This window comes from Diadema antillarum, unplaced genomic scaffold (assembly GCF_040938485.1).
Source record: "Diadema antillarum isolate AM-2024a unplaced genomic scaffold, OU_Dant_1.0 seq00000348_RagTag, whole genome shotgun sequence".
Lineage (NCBI taxonomy): Eukaryota > Metazoa > Echinodermata > Echinoidea > Diadematoida > Diadematidae > Diadema > Diadema antillarum.
In genome coordinates, this window is record NW_027271358.1 from 273,934 (window position 1) to 290,458 (window position 16,525).

A 16,525-nucleotide genomic window follows, 5' to 3' on the forward strand; every position below is an offset into this window, starting at 1 on the left:
CAGGCAACTCGCGAAAATTTCATGCCATGAAAAAGGCCGTCGGCTCCAATTCCCGAAAATTTCATGCTGCGAAAATATTGTGTTTCACAGTAAAATCCTCTGAATGACAAGAGGTTTTTTTTATAACTTGGGATGTGCAGGCAGGATTATGATTTTACCTGCTATAGACTTCCCAAAGGTTTCATCAGAATTTCAGAGACAGATAAACTGAGCTTTTTGCATCTGTTGAATCCATGTCATGAGAATATTTCCCTTTAACCACTTTATAAATGAAATTATAATTATGTCTCCACCTCCTTGCGTGTGAATAAGGCCGTCAGAAAAACGATGTCCTTGATTTGTCTCTGATGCATGTCCCTCCATCCAAATGTATGCCCCATGTCTCATTAGGGCTGATGGTTTATACTGATCAGGAAAACTGTAACATATTGACAGTTGCGATGCAACTGTGTCAAAAACCACCCAAAACATTAGCAGGAAATTATTACACATCTTTGTGTAATATTTTTACCATCATGGAAAGGTTGCTCTGACAGTTTTCAATGAGAATGCTCACAACAGAAAAATGATCTGGTAATTTCACCTAATAGGGCCATTCTCATTGCAAAAAATCGCGATATGAAAACTTGCGATGTTTTACCTTTGTGTCCACATTGGCAGGTAAACATCGCGAAGTTAGCTCTGGTACCAACAATCGCGATCTTTCATGACGTACTGAGCATGCCCAGTTTACTCCGCTCCGCGCTCGGCCTTTGTTTGGGGTCCAAGCGGATACTGAAGTCACGTGAGTAATATCGCGATATTTCTGCTGCGTGCGTTCTCATTGCAAAACTCCATGCGAAGTTTCACTCGAAGTTAGAAAAATCGCACTCCATCTTGCGATTTTTCGGGCGATGGTTTAGTGAGAGTTGCTAGGCAACTTTCACCGTAACTTCGCAATTTTTCTAATATCGCGAGTTTTCACCTGCAATGAGAATGGCCCTAATGGCTGGGTTCCTCCCTCTCTCTGTCAGGAGACAAATCATAGAGCGAGCCCTAACTTTATTGTCAAATACCGGTATCCATAAGTTTTGGTTCAGATGGCTTGGAATATATTCCAAGTAGATGAAATGTGAGGGAAAGGGCACTGAACTTTGGCTGTGATTGTCATATGATTATCAAATCAAGAAGAATCATACTTCAGTATCTACACGTACTATGATACCCTGTTGTAATGTAATATTCTGTTCCACAGCAACATGAGTATCTTTTTAGGTAGGATGAGCGCTGTACAAGAGTCTCTCTTTTATTGTTATTGTTGTTGTTGTTGTTGTTGTTATCATTATTATTATTGTTATTATTATTATTATTATTATTATTATTATTATTATTATTATTATTATTATCATCATCATCATCATCATCATCATCATCATCATCATCATCATCATCATCATCATTATTATATGAATACAGAGCATGAGATTATTTTTTTAAGCATGTGACAGCAGGGTCAGGTGACACAAATTGGCAACTTGAGATCCCCAGATAACTAATGGTCATTAAGACTGTGGTTCCTCCTGAATCTCAAATTTCTCCCAAATTTACTCATGATTTATTACCAGATTGATTTCACTGGTTTCCTTCCAAGTTGAAGTCCCCCTTTGAGGTAAAGTTTCTTCCTGAAAGAATTAACACCACAAGGCTTGTCTATCAGCATGTTATTAGGCAAACGAGTTGTTATAGCACAAGGCTGCGGCTGCTATCAATAAAAAGAAATAAAAAATGTTATACCTTCACATATCAGTATTAAACATAATCACTTGTTGCCACCAACATCACAGCTTCTCTGTCAACTGGCAACCAACGCCCTCCCTTTATGAACTTATACCCTCCTCTTCAATGAGATCTTTCTGTCAGATGCAGATAACACACAGTTGGGATTTGGTGCTTTAAGGCGCAGATGGAGGTTTCACACTTTGAAGAGAACTTGTTCGAAAAACCTGTTTAATTAAAGTTTTTAAGTTAGTTTGAAAGCAAATTTGAATCACATTGATTCCCTTTTATCAGTGATATTTTTCAAATCATGTCTGGTTAGTGTTGGTCCATAGGTACTTTTTAAATGAATATTTGACAATTTGGGGTGCACGTTTGCAGTATGAGTGGATTGACCTTCAAAATATGAGTGAGTAGGTAGAGTTTAGCTTAAAGGTACAGTTTACCTTTGAGAGCAGTGATTTTTAAAGTTTTCAAGTTATCACATTTGATGCATATGTGTAGGTCAGTTGTATCACAAAACATCCTATCATATAAAAATTTTGCAGTAAAACTTAAAATATACGGAGGTATCACTGTGTTTCTTATTAAACCATAACTGTAGATGGTGTAGTCCAGAAACAATTTTATTACCCGCATAACTCCTGTTCATTTTTTTTTTGGTATATATTCAACAATACTTAACATTGATTATCCTGATTAAAATGTTTACAGCGGTTATTTCCATGCCTAACTCACATTTTAGAACTATTTTGAAGCACTAAATCAGGGTTTTTGTTTCATCTGCAAATGGTAAATAATGCCTTTAAGTCGTATAATTGCAACACACTTCTAATGGTTTGTACCTCTCTGAAGCACACTTTAATGAACATATCAAGGTTTTTTGTGTTTGATTGACAGCTTGGCCTTGGAATTTGTGACAATGGATAGGTATGGAATGTTATTTCCTGTTAGCATTTAGGCCTAGTAAGGATTCTCTTATTCGTGTTTGAACACACCATGCTTAAATTTTCAACACAATTGGAAGCTCTTTTCAAAAATGAAACCTGTTCATGAATTACACAGACTCTGGATAAGAGATTTAGAGGTGGAAGTCCCGTGCCAATTTTTTCAGCTTTTTACACTTGCCAATAAATCCCGTACTAAGCTCTTGTCCTGGGCGAAGGAGAAAACTGATCTTTTTACACTCATATTTCTTAGCCCCGTACTTTCCAAACCACATGAATATTCATGATTACGCTGTGCACTGTACAAGTACACGCACGCACGCACCGGCAGCACTTTATTACCTCGTTTCTGATTGTTCTGTTTACACTCGCTTGCTTGGCACCGCAATTGCGGGGTTAGCACCGCAGTTGCGGTGCTAACCCTGCTATTTTGCAGGGCCAGATAGTGTGGGATTATCGGTGGGGCTAGCCCACTTTCGGAAAAACAGAAAGTGGGCTAAGGAAAGTCCGGTACCAACGGTGGGGCTAAGGCCCCCCTTAGCGGTCCGGGACTAAGCAAAAATTTGCAAGTGTAAAATCCCTCTAGAGTCAACTTGATACATGTTTTGCAGTGTGTATGGGAATACTTGTCTACAATAAAGAATTTGAAGGTGAAAATCAACACAAGTATTATGGATAAAGCAAGAATCTTTTAACAACAGTGAATCATGCTGCACTAATTGCTGCTACACAAATCCTGTATCTTGGTGACACAATAAGTGTACTACAGTCCGACCTCTCCTATCTGGATATTTTAACATACAGGACTCTTACAGAAAAATATTCACAATGATAATATTCGGGATGCATGAACAATTTGAAATTTACTTGATGGAAAAATAAGAATGTCTTATCCTCCCATATGCAGTAAATTGGTTGAGCTTGCCTGTGACATTATGGAATCGCCCCTTTTTATCACAACTGTCAAAGTTCAAAACTGTCTTACATGTTGATCAAAATTTGTGTAAGATTTCACTGTCTTGTTTCTCAGATTTTTCTACTTCGATTCACACAAATTTACAGAGTAGACTTTCCCTTTAAGATAGAAGCCCTTAAGTAATTTATAGGGTGGACTTCCCCCTAAGATGCTAGTCTGTAGAGTAATTTACATAGTGGACATTTCCTTTAAGATGGTAGTCCTTGAAGAGGTAATACTTTGCCCCAGTCTTCACCACTCCCCTATTCTTCCACCCAGGGCATTCTCCATGTCCCACTCGCAGGTATGTTGCCTACACTTAGCCTGTCTGCCCCTCTCTCCCTTCTCCCTCTCTCTCTCTCTCCATCTCTCTCCCCGTCTCTTTCCCTCCTGCGCTGTCTCATTCTGTCCCTCTCACTCGGTGGCCGCCGCATTAACTGTCAACACTAATTATAGCACGCACCTCGTCAGCGCAACAGCAGAAAGCTAAACGCTCGCCCTCTGCAACACTCGCCAACTCCCCGCACGGCGGCGTCATAATCGGTGGAGGCTACTGCTTTGCCTTCTCCCCCCTCGTGTGCCGAGAAGAGGACGAGAGAAGGAAGAAATCAGTTTTTAACGACGCACATTGGTGCAGCTTGCTGGTTCGCCGTATGAATCACAGCGTGGAAAATTTGCCAGTATTTCCTCACCAGGCGGGAGTGCATTCCGTGAATTTCTCACCTCTTTTTAATAACATCAGCTGCTGTCCTCCTTTGGTACATTTCAAGTTTGTTTTATAATGTATGTACACTTTTGAATTTCATTGCATATTTGACGGTCATTCTATGTTTTCTTGGGGTTTTTTTGAGGGGGTGTTTTTTTTCTGTTTTATAGCAGCAAAAGCTGGATTGTGTGATATCACTCGCTGACACTTTGTACGATTGATCTCTTGCTGTGCACTCTTTGATGTTACTGAGCGTTTTTCCTTGTCAAGAGGATTTTGTGAAGACACAGAAGCGATAATGAATTGAATTATTTCAGCTCAGTGTAGAGATTTTGTCGTTTGTCTGGCGTGGCCCAAAGTGAGTCATAGTGTGCACACGATGAAATGTGAGGAAGTGTTACGGCATTCATCGCCCCGCCGTGTGTGTGTGTAAACGCTTCTTCCTTTATTATTCCCCCCTCACATCGTCGTCAAGGGTGAAGTTGATGAAGACCGATGCCTTTCCCTCGCTGCTGTAACCACAATCTCATCCCCTCCTCCCGTTTCTCTCTCCTCTTACCTCCTCGCAGATTCCAGTCCTTGCCGTCGTCCGGGGAAAGGGACAGACGTACGGCCACGCTACCGAGGAATAGAACCCGACTGTGGGAAGTGGATTTCTCTGGGGAGGCTGTGAGGACCGGCAGTGTGTGGCCGCAAGCTCGCTGGAGTGTGGAATATCAATTTACCTGCCGTTGCGGATTGACATTAACCCACTCTCAAAGAGTTTCCTATCTGCCATATCCGTTTTGAGGTGAGTACATTGCCAGATCTTGGAGTAGCTGAATGAAGTGTGTGAAAGGAAACTGGGCGTAGCAACAGAAATCTTCTGAAAACAGGACAAGGAGGAAGACATTTGTACCATTACACCAGAGACAAAATTCTTAAGATGCATTTCTCAGATTATTCTTCAATCTAAATTTAGTTTTTAAAAAAAAATATGTGCATGCCCGATGGTATATCCTTTGCATCAGTCAAGCTCATGAGAGCGCATACAAGATTATGTGGGAAACAAAACAGACAGGAGCCGCAGGGAACACATGACAGCGTCCATCTTTCTATGTGGTATGATTACTCAGGTTCAGTGGCAGAAAGTCATGACTCATCTAGGTTTGCTGGAAGAGAGACGTGTGTGATGCTGACCTAGATGGTCCCATTTTCCATTTTATAGAACCTCCTATAGTATACATGCCATGCATGCGATGCTTTTCTCTTTTTTTTGCCACACTTTTAAATACACATTATTTTGTGTACACAATCACACACACATGCACACACACAAACACATACACTTATTTCATATGTGTACACACATTAATAGTGCATTTATCTGTAGAGTCAATATACAAGACTTTCTTTACACTCTACTTTTAATTCATCCTGTTGTGCTTCTTTTGTTTTAAATGACTTTAAAGAACATAATTTATTTCTTGGATACATGTTTCATGTGATCACCCTATGCTGGTATAGAATATCAGGGGGCATTTTATGAAGCGTTTTGTGCAAGAAATTTGTCTGACAAATTTGCTCTCAGCCAAACAGATACAAGGATTTTAGTAGCTTATAACAGTTTGTCAAAAAAAAAACACCTGATGAAACCCTTCATGAAATGCCCCCCCTGATGCAGAATAGAAGGCCTCATGAACTCTTGAAGTCTCATCCAACTGTAGATGATCAATTTTACGCAAAAGCAGCATGCTCCACCCTTCTAAAGATTGAAAGGGCACTAGTTAAATAGTAATGGTAGTTGGTATGAAATTATTATTTAGAATTTGTGCATAACTCTATGCAGATGTATATCTTCCTTGAAGGTCCATTGTGTTTGGAATTCTTGGGTATTTTCGTTGCAATTCTGAAAATTTCCGTCAATTCAGTAATCAACAGTATGACGGGACCATGACTTCATCTTGGTTGACACAGACAATTTCTTTCAGAGGCGTTTGTGGTTTTTGTTGACGTGAACCTTCCAGGTTTTCTCTCAGGGTCAAACCGTCATTGTCAGCACAGAGATGCGAAATTATGCAATGTCATGAGCCCCAATTTTGTGAACAGCATTTCGCAAGAGAAGAAGATGGCAATTACCATAGGGGCACATTGAATGCAGGGATCTGTAGAGTTAAAATTAAAAAAAAAAAATCAAAAAAGTTCCATGGCACCAATACCATGGTGTGCTTTACAGCAAGTAAAAATTAGCAGTGACCAGGGAGGTGGTCCACCCCCCTGCAGTGACTGCAGTGATCTTGGCAGCAGTTCATTCATAACTGATCAGCTATCAACATTTCTGAGTGTTGTTATTGGAATGATTTTAATAACATAGAGTACGACAGTGATTTTGCCTATTTATATTAATGCTTGTACATATTGTACAACAAATGGTTCTGCGTTCTCTTGTTCTCATTTACATTCAATACATGTATGTTTCCACAGTCCTTGAACCTACACTTGTACACATAGCACGCCCAGTTTTAAGGCATGTCACTATTAATCAAAGTAAGCAAGTCTAAAGCTCACTTCAAAATTTGTCATGGCAGATTTATTCTGTCTCACTTTCATTTTGTTCTGATTGTGCAATTCTAGAAATAACTGGGGGGGGGGACCTTTCATGTTGGTAAGGGTTTTCGCTATGGACTGTGTGTGCGACAGCAAGAAATTTTTCGTGCTTATCGGAACTCAGAGCACACAAAGGCTGAAGGATGCATTTTGACGTTTGCCAATGATTGATTGGTGCTAGTAGGTGATGATACTTTGAAAACGAAAGCTCATGAATGTTGAATGTTAAGACAGTGTTTCATTCATTTCATTTCATTCATCTTATTTTACCACGGATAAAAAGCTCAATCAGCAAAAGCTGTTTTTCAATGGGGCCATAAATCAGTGTACATAAATCATATTACTATGAGTAACATGATAAGAAGTGATTGAAATAAAAACAAACAAAATCATCAATATTTGTTGCACTACATCAACAGTGTAAAGTTTCACATAATAATTTTCATAACACAAATCTACACAGTAATTACAGAGTATACACAAATATAACAAAATATAAATCATAAATATAAACTTATATCTGAAAATAAAATTTAATCAAAAATAATATGCAAACCAAAACTGATATCTTTTTAAAAACTAACCTATCAGATATCGCCGCCCCACCCTCTGTTCAAGACGTTCTCTTCAGCTGTTCTACAGAAAGCATTCTTTGATGAGCTCTGTTCTCAGTGGTCCGTATGTGGCTCCTTCTCAATGGTTTGAAGTCAGTTTACCAACGTGAAAAGAGAAAAGTCATAAATGTATGGAAAAGGGTCATTGCTGCCTAATGCGAATAGAACATCTTCTACAACAAGCTGGCTTTAATGAACGGACTAGAATCAGACCAACAGAATGATTGAGGTTTCATGAAGAGATAACACCTGAAGTATCATTTCAACTTGGAGAATTTTAAAGATTCCTATATTTTTGCCAATCAGTGATATTACTCCCAACCACATACTCAGCAGAGATAATGCTGTCATCACCTCACACATTTTCATTTGATTTGTACACTAGTCCTTACTAAATGCCCTTTTTGACATGAAATCAATGAAATTTACATCAAATTATTGTGGTCTGGTAATACTAATAGCCTGACAATGATGACTTTTCATGAGAAGGGCTTGTTGTTACCGAATTTTAAGACCAAAATCATTCTTTTTGTGATTTTTAAATTTATTTGATATATTTAGCCAATGGCAGAGATCTGATGTGATGACATTAGAAACTCCTGCAGTCTATTTTATATTTAATTTTCCTTTTAGGGCTGTTTGGTGAAAATATGTGATATAAACTGGGTAACACTCGGTCCTGTTTTGATGAAACCTGCACAGTTTGTCTAATATTGCTCTAATTATGAACATAGTGTTGAATTGCAATTTAAGGATACTAGTCGGGCAATAAATCTGCCTGTACTGTGTTTTTAAATAGGTAGAATGAAGATATGAATATCAGTCAGCAGACTGTTTTCAGTAATTTGATTGTCAAACTTTAATTCTAAAAGTATTTTTTTCTCTCTCTCTCTTTCTCAGAAACTAATCATATGTTTGTGTCATAGTCACACAACTCATTTGTCTCCCGATTGTTAGAAAGTCAGACACTTCTGTTCTTTTCCTGGAGATTTTTGTTTTTTTGTTTTTGTCCGGAAGCTCTACTGTTGAGGCTTTGATGGTGGCTCATAAACCAGTTGCCTTGTGCATAATCGTTAAGTCATAATCAAAGAACATCTCACGCCCTAGACACTCATCATGAGTGCAAAACTCTCGCCCCAATCAAATTATCCGTTTGACAGGGTGCTGGTGATGACACTTCCTGTGTAAGAAGTTTAAAGCCTGTGTGAAAAGTTTAAAGGAACACGCAGACACTCACAGGTTATAATACCTGGAAATTCACCTCGTTGGTCTCCAGGGGTTTGGGATAATCAGTGTTCTGCCCCCTTGTCTGCCCCCCAGGGTTCATCTAGTGGTACTCCACAAATTTAACCACTCACGAAGTAGTCAGGAAGTCCTGTTTTGAGAAAAAAAAAAAAAAATTAGTCTGGCTGAATATATGACATATAGACAGTATACTTCTCATTAGGACTCTGTGTTCAGTTATGACCCTGGTAAGATTGTAAACCTGTCTCTTGGGGTATCATGCTCAAGGAAGGTGTTACCCCCCAAAAATTCAAAATTAGGATAATCCAGCAATAAAAATTAAGGAAAAGATTCAGATTCATGAAGATAGAATGATATGATGCAAATCTATAGTCTGGTGAAAATTGTGTACAATCTGTATTTAAGCATACTATAAGAGGCATGCATTGTAGCAGAGAGTACAAACATACAGCTGGGGTGATCCAAAAATAAAATGACATTGTATCATACCAGCATTACACGTACATGGAGTGGGACTATGTAAAGCCCTAGAAACAATGATTTTGTACATTGTGCTGGATTGGGTGCGTAGTTTTTTAGCCGGGATACGGATGGGTGCTGTGCTCCACTCACTTCCCCGAACAGTCAGAGCGGGCACGGGTGAGGGAGGGTTGATGGGCGAAAATATGTGGATATCTGTTGGATCTCCCTGAGGGCAATTTTAGACCTATGTGTGTGTATGTTTAATTTTTTTTTTCTAATATTTCATTTCTGTATCCATGTCTACACATTGTATCTGCATGTTTTTAGGAATATTTTACTGTATATATATGTGCTTTGTAAGAAGCGAATAAAGAATATAATAATAATAATAATAAATACACCCCCCAAAAAAGGGAAAGAATAAATCATTTTGTTTGTAAATGAAGCGAAAATTCTCGTTTTGCACCAAATGTGTATGTTCGCATATAATTCATAATCATCTTTCATTCACATGGGTATGAATTCATTGTAACGGATCATTTTCATCATTATCATCTTTCTTTGTTGTCGATGGCTGTGGTTCCCAATATCTTGATTGACGCTACAGTGCTTAGCTGTCTCTGAATGTTGACCTTGGCTTGAAACGTAGTCTATTAGCTGCACTTATACGTACTGCATTTATAATTGACGGGTCTTGATGGTTTTGATGGTTGTGTCAATAATGTAAGGACTATGAAACACGATGTAACAAGCTACATGTAAATAGGGGCACACATTAGTTTTGCCGCAGTAGTGCACACTGTCAACCTGGCACAGTAGCACAAAATGCCTGTATGAAAGCACTTGACTTTTTGAGGTCATGGATTTTTTTTTGGGAAAAAAAAATCAGTGTAGACTGCAATTAACCCATTGAGGATGAGTTCCGAGAATACTCGGGAAAGTGTTTATGGGAAATGCGTGTTGTAGCAAAATCAGCCCCTCCTCAACAGGTTAAGAGCTATGCTACCATAATCACCATTCTTTTAAGGGGGGGGGGGGGGGGGAATCCAGTGTCAGGATACAAAAAAGGTCTAATATTCTGGTTTTGCATAACAACAGTGCCCCACATGCACAATTCTGTGTATGCAAGAAGCAGCTATGTGTGCCATTTTGTTTTCCTTCGTTGTGGTTAGACATTGATAATTAATGCTTTGTGGGCATGGCCAGTCATACATGGAACTAGAGGAGCTCTGAAAGAGCAAAAGTCTGCTGCTGCCATAGGTTTACTATTATATGTCATGCAATTGTGGGTGCATTCTTTCAAAAAAAAATCATGGATACACATCATGGTCCAAATCACCACCAAAAAATTAGACATGTACACATAAACAACACAGGCAAAAATATAACCTCCGTGGTGGAGGTACATATATTTAGGTTGCACTAAGCTCACATCATTGGTAGATAGAGCAAGGAATAGAGTAGGCCTGCTGGTTGATGTTGCTGATGAACTGCTAGCATAACAGATGTAGTCATTAGGCAACATCAGTCATTGAAGATGGGGTGTCAAAGATCGTATGCGTCATTGTCATGGAACATATAATGTGAATGTGCGATTGTGTATATTTTTGTTTATGTGTGTTTTGGATTGGCAAATGCATCCTGAGTAAATCATCCCCAATTTCAAACACCAGGGGGGTGTTTCATCAACGTTTGTCGGCGGCGACAACTTGTATCACCATAGTAGCAGTCAGTGACCAGAGCATCTCAGCCAATGAAAACCAAGGATTTTGCTGAAATTGGTCAGCGCCGACAGTTGTCAGCGCCGACAAACGTTGATGAAACACCCCCCAGGATAGAGCTACCTAGTACTGTCACTCTGCCTACTGCTTTGTATACACCACATCTGGTCTTTGGTACTCCCATTCTTTTTTTAATTTGTGAGAAACGAGGGCACAATGCCTCAGAGATCGTATGACAAAAAAAAAAAAGAAAAGAAGATAATTCGTTAATGCCATGATTACATTTACACTACGGTGTTTTGATAGTAAATGTGGTGTCACTTCCACGAAAAGATAAAGAGAAAGGGAGAGAAGTAGATGAACATCAGACAGAGATATGTGTTAAAAAAAAATTGAATTCATAGACAGGTAAGAAAGATAGAAGAGTAAGTAAATATATGCAGAGAGATATAGAGTAATATATTGTGAGAGATGTATATACAGAGAGATATAGAATAATATATATTGTGAGAGATGTATATACAGAGAGATATAGAGTAATATATGTTGTGAGAGATGTATATACAGATCAGAGATATAGAGTAATATATATATTGTAGTGAGATATATTAGTGTAATACACAGAGTGAGAGGGATAGATTGAAAGACGGAGATAATGGATGATACACAGGGAGAAAGAGAGTGATAGATTGAGAAAGAGATAAAGGGTGATAGATGTACACTTGTGCATCAACAAAGTGATAGACAGATTGAGAGAAAGATATTGATAGATTGATAGCTCAAGAGAGAGAGAGAGAAGGTGAGAGATGAATATATGAAGAGAGAGAGAGATGGGGAAAGAGATGTTTACAGTGTGATCCTATGACATTAACTGTATGTGAACTGCACATTTTGCACTCCCAGCATGAGTGCACCTGCGAGGCAGATGCAGGACTGAGAGGGGGCGACGAGTTCATAAGCAGCTCCATAATGGATGTGAACATTGCGCTACATGTGTGTGCATTGTACGCCGAATGTATCGTCTGCCATCAGAGGAGAGACGAAGCGTTGTACAAGATATCAGCGACTGGTGAGGACAATACGGATATAATGTCACTTCAAGGAAGATCTCTGGCCGATGACACGACGCGCAAGGCAATCTCGTCTCTCGGTCGCAAGATAGTCTGCGGTTCCGGAGGGCTGGCTGCTTGGTAAACATGTCCGCACTGCTCGCCTTTAATTGGATTTGCCATGTAATGCTTACAAACCGTCTTGCCTGGAATGATCCAACCTCCTCCTCAGCCTTCTCTTGCCAGACACTGGATTCTCATACACACACAGAGAGACCATGTCAAACCCTTGGCAGTGCCGTTGCTAGGATACCCGCCTCCATTCAGCATCCATCTCAAACAGCCTGTTTATTCACTTTGTAAAACATGAATTTTTAGGCTGATAAAACATGGATAAATAATCTGGACGGTGTCATTTCATTAAAGAGCTTGTAGTAAAAATTATGTTTCCTCTGTGGTTCTTACTGTAACTTGGCCTACACCTCAGTCACATGGTGCAGTATGCATTAAACACCCCTTTCTCCAACTCTACCCAAATACATGTCCAATATCTTTTCAAACTATTCAAAATTTTTGTAATTATCCTACAACGGTACATCCTAATTCCTATCCTTATTTGTATATTTGATAAATGGACCAAAAGCAGAGCAAGTACTGATTTTGTAAGGCTGGTATTATCCCTCTTGACAATCATGGATCAAAACTGTCAGCAGTATAAAGGTGTAAGATAACTGCAAAATCAATAACAAAACATGAAAAGATAATGAAATGCTGACTCCTTTGATGACAGGAGTATATAATGCCAGTTGGATTCGTACATTATGTATGCTCTTGATAAAATCACAAGTATGTTAATCAAGCAAGGAGAGACTTGAATAGTTATGTTTATGATATTAACTATTTCACTTTGATCATACTTCTTTCTTATCTCTGGCCTGCAGTGTATTATCAATTTCTTGAATTGTTATGTGATTTCTTTTTATACTTAAGTATTATATGTTTCTTTTGTTTTTGTATTGCATTCTTGATTGTACTCTTAATGGAAATAGGGAAGTAAAGTAAGGAAATGCCACTGTAAATTTGTATTTTTTGCATGTGTGAGAAAGGCTCCTGTACGAATTCACTCCCCATTGTGGGGGGGGGGGGGGTTGGCAGGACTGAAATCAAAATCTTTGGATTGTTCCCTGTCAAAACAACAAAACAAAACAAAAATTGCAGTTATGACAATCATCTCTGTTGTGATGACATTCTCTATGAACAGTCCTCCACTCCAGCAAGCTATCCTCAGTCTTTGTGAATGAATTTTTTACCATTTTTTTTGCAGCAATAACAGATTGGGTCAAGTGTGGCAAGATTTCAGCTAGGATATAATGTCTGGAGCAGCCAGAGATGACTTGTTCCACAGTGAGCTGTGAATAAGATCGATGGGATCTTATAAGTCACTCGGATAGATGTCTTGTGGAGCAGACGGAAGACGGGTTTTGTGATGCTGAAATAATCCAACTAGTCAAATTATGCCGGGCAGGTTTTTAACAGGAGCAATGTAATCCGTTTACAGGAAGACTTCATTTTACCATTTTTCCGGGCAGCAACAGCCTTGTCAGTGATTTGTTTCTTTTCTTTCTTTTTTATTTATCTATAGGAATTTTGGAATGCACATTGATATGAGCATGTTAAAGGGAAATGCCAGCAAGAAAGGAAATAATCTCAAATTAATTACTTAATCAGAGGAACCTGGTCACTGAATAATTTCTTGAAGTGAGACAAAAATGTAAGAGGTAAGGGATTTTTTTTTCATAGTGGGGCTACTACAGTATTCAGTGACTATAGCGAAATGAAGTTGAACTAAGGAAGGAAGTCATGTTAAAAACTTATTACTGAAACAGTAGAATTTTGTGACTTGAAAAAATAAAGCAACTTCAGCTAGTTAATTGGTACATATTGACAGATGTGGGTTACTGTGATATTTATTTCTTTTTTTAATTTGTTTTACATGTACTATGTTTATTTGCTCCATTTTACTTTTGTTCAAAATGTCGAAATCTTTTGAGTCAAATTTTGCTGAAAAACTCTACCAGTTGAATATTGCATTGTAGTATGGAGTATAGAGTGTCTTGTGTTTCATATATAACAGAGATAGCTACATTGAGATGCCCTCAAAAGGGACATCTGACAATTCTACAGACATATATTATGATTGCCTCGTTATTTTGTAGCTATCACTTACCAAAAACGTTTTAGCTATGCCGTCTTTTTTTAGGTGTTTCTTCGCCGGCAACTCCATTTCTGGGTTTATTCTGCAACCATGGGAAAAGCTGAAAGGGCTCCCAAGCAATCATGTCGTGTGTTTTAAAGGGAGGAGTACCAGGGAATTGGATTGATGAGTTCATGCCTGCTTCCTCACGCCTGATTATCCCGGCCCCGCCGCCCCCTGCCGGGCTGGGCGTTATAAGCTGTCGTAACCTGCTGGAGTTCGCGCAGCGTAGATGGTAAACCCATTCATCCTATGTCACCCGTGATTGCTTTGTCACGTCATTGGTCGTTATCAGCGAGACGCTTGGAGCAGTCCGCCCAGCTTAATGTGGATCCATTATACTGCTAATGAGTGCTGGCAGCCTGACATTGTCTAATTTTGTTCATAGTCCTACATGTTAATTTCACATGTACTCTCTGACACGCCTACCGGGTCAAAGTTCACAGCCCCTCCTCTCCTGTGCCCCTTTTCTTTACACTTGGAGCAGGTATGATGGCAGACACTGAGTGACTGCAGAGAAAATATCAGAAATTCGCTCTGAATAACGAATGCTTGTTTTTGAAGGGGCTCTCATCTGTGAGTGAAATAGATAGGTATATAGATAGACAAACAGACAGACAGACAGACAGACAGACAGATTTAGAGATAGAGGAAGTGATGCAAGAAGCCAGATATCCCAGAGGAAGCAGGAAGCAAGAATCTGCAGATAACAGAATGTGTACATGTTCGAGAACATTCCTGAAACAGTGCATTATCTACTGTTGTACAATTGTCAGTGATCACTTGTCAGATTTTGAAAATTTGTGAAATTTGCATCTTCAAGCTTACACTTTTTGGCATCATTTTTTTTTTAATCCCTTGACTGCCCTGAGATGTAAAAAGTCAATAGTACTGAAAAGTAGTTTTTGATGTGTAGCAGACTTCCTGTTTCAGACTAATACTGAACTCACAGAAATTATTTATGATCCAACCAATAATCCAAGACTTACTTCAATTGTACAAACAATTTAGCATGAGAGCTCATTGAGAGTCATACATTTGAATGACAGACCATTAAGTTTGTGACAAGTATTGTATGGAATTAGGTGATCCGAGTATCCTCTCGGATCACCTTCTGTATCTGTACGGATTCTTTCTTCTTCTTCTTCTTCTTTCTTTATTTCTCCCCAAAAGTTGTGCAGAGGTTAGCTCAGAAAGTGCTATGCCTATCAAGTTCAAACTTATACCATGTATGTATCGTGTCCCAAAGACGGCAATCGAACTAAAATCAAAGTGATCAGTCGACCTTGACGTCACTATGACGTCATTATATGAAAACACATTCTCAATCATATCTCATTAATGGAATGAAGTTTTTCAATGAAATTCACGTCACATTTATTTCAAGTTATGCGCATTCTACTCATATTCTCAAAATTCACATTTTCTCTTGATACGTGCGCGTACGCGCGCGTTGAAATATTTGTATGCTCAAATCGACCTCAAATTTTTTTTGCATACGTTTCAGACCATTTAGAGCATTTTTTGAAAAATTGATAAAATCGGACGGACGCGTACGCGCGCGCACATATACGCACGCACAGCTCATATGCAATAGAAATTTTCAGTTTTTTCACACGGATCGGATGTCCGAAATGTCAAGGAATATTTCTATCAAGTTTCAAGTCGATCCGACTCAAAATGACGTCATACGGGCCCGTCAAATTCAAAATTCCGCGCGTGCGTCAATGGGGATACACAGTGCAACTATGCCAAAAAACCGCCAAATTTAAATCGGATTTTACTCGTCAGGATGGACGGTGACCCCCCATTTTCTTGATATATTCTAAAAGCTGATGAGTTGTACATGTCATTTCATAGGTTGGCGATACTGAAAAAATGATTACAAGATATCAAATTTCTTAATAAAGTAAACAAAGTAAATTTTCAAAATGACGTCATCAAATTTCAAATTGACTCGAGCGTATCTCACTTAAATTTCGCCAATTTTCACCCAGATTTCAGTATGTTGTAGCTTATGAAATGTTCTTTCATTAATATTAAAACAACATTTTGATTGGATAACGTCATCACCTCGTAAAAATGGATTGAAAGTATCCTTGTAAAATTTGACCAGTTTACGTGTTATCTCTATGGGAGAGCAGTTTTTGTGGCAGAGAAAATTGACATGACTATCTTTTTCGAGCACTAGCTCACTTATGCTTCGGTGAATTTTTCCCAGATTTTAGTAT

The 16,525-nt window shown here is 38.8% G+C and overlaps 1 protein-coding gene across 3 annotated transcripts in view; it reads left to right on the top strand.

The window, feature by feature from the left end:
- LOC139731002 (tetraspanin-6-like) overlaps positions 1–16,525 on the top strand; it is a 104,980-nt gene that overhangs the window by 34,147 nt on the left and 54,308 nt on the right. Inside the window, exons 1-2 of one of the 3 annotated variants that reach the window (XM_071641875.1) lie at positions 4,286–4,415; positions 4,933–5,153. The gene's annotated coding sequence lies outside the window, so the exon portion shown is untranslated. Of the gene's footprint in view, positions 1–4,285; positions 4,416–4,932; positions 5,154–12,072; positions 12,182–16,525 lie in introns of those variants that run through there. The other 2 variants (XM_071641874.1, XM_071641876.1) reach the window with 2 other exon arrangements.